The sequence below is a fragment of the Euprymna scolopes genome, chromosome 2 (genome assembly GCF_053919585.1).
Source record: "Euprymna scolopes isolate OS-2025 chromosome 2, ASM5391958v1, whole genome shotgun sequence".
Taxonomy (NCBI): Eukaryota; Metazoa; Mollusca; class Cephalopoda; order Sepiida; family Sepiolidae; genus Euprymna; species Euprymna scolopes.
The window spans coordinates 11,226,542-11,227,669 of record NC_136483.1 but is presented as its reverse complement, the minus strand read 5'-3'; the positions used below and the strand labels follow the sequence as shown (position 1 = coordinate 11,227,669).

The following is a 1,128-nucleotide window of genomic DNA, read 5'->3' as shown; positions in this document are numbered from 1 at the left end:
TCTCTACGGTTCCAGATGAACATTGTCTGAAGATAGCGGTTTCAATCCCACCCAAAGCGTGCCAGAGGTAATTGGTCAAAAATGTGGTGAGACGACGACAACTACGGATGGCAGTGATGGCTGAGAATGCAGTTAGGAGATTCGAAGTTCCTATCCGTCGCGGTTACCACCTGACGAAGGCCAGAGGAAGTTGGCCGAAACGTTGTGAACCAATAAAAACAAACAAACAACAACTAATAAAGATGAGACTAATAGTCCGAAATAAAAATAAAATTAATTAACATAAAAATGCTCATCTCAAAATAAAAAATTCCAATTAAGGAATAATATATATATATACCAATCGGTACGGACCCGACTATGGAAGATCAGATAATGAATAAATGTGGATGTATAAGATCAAAGAATCCAACCTTGATCGCCCTTCGGGGCCCGTGGCGCAGTTGATAGAGACGTTGAATCTCTACGGTTCCAGATGAACATTGTCTGAAGATAGCGGTTTCAATCCCACCCAAAGCGTGCCAGAGGTAATTGGTCAAAAATGTGGTGAGACGACGACAACTACGGATGGCAGTGATGGCTGAGAATGCAGTTAGGAGATTCGAAGTTCCTATCCGTCGCGGTTACCACCTGACGAAGGCCAGAGGAAGTTGGCCGAAACGTTGTGAACCAATAAAAACAAACAAACAACAACAAATAAAGATGAGACTAATAGTCCGAAATAAAAATAAGATTAATTAAAATAAATACAACATGTAGTAAGAACAGATACTACACTTTGATCTTGGCCAAAAGGCCAAGTAAAGGGTATTTATTTGAACCCCACCGAGCAAATTAGGCACAAGGCCGATTTTTAATGTGAGGAGTGAAGGGTAAATGAGGACCAACTCCCCGGGGAGTAGGGGAGCTGGATAGTGACGATTGGTATGAAGGGTTGCCCCTACATTGACCAAGGTCTTATATGTGAGGGTATTTATTTGCGCCCCCACCAAGCAAATTAAGCACAAGGCCGATTTTTAATGTGAGGAGTGAAGGGGAAATGGGGACCAACTCCCCGGGGAGTAGGGGAGCTGGATAGTGACAATTGGTATGAAGAGTTGGTATTTATTTGCTCCCCCACCTAGCAAA

General features: G+C 42.8%; 1 pseudogene; it reads right to left on the bottom strand.

Moving 5' to 3' along the window:
• Window positions 1-709: 709 nt before the first annotated feature.
• On the bottom strand, window positions 710-809 carry LOC145242474 (U2 spliceosomal RNA; annotated as a pseudogene).
• Between the last annotated feature and the right edge of the window lie 319 nt (window positions 810-1,128).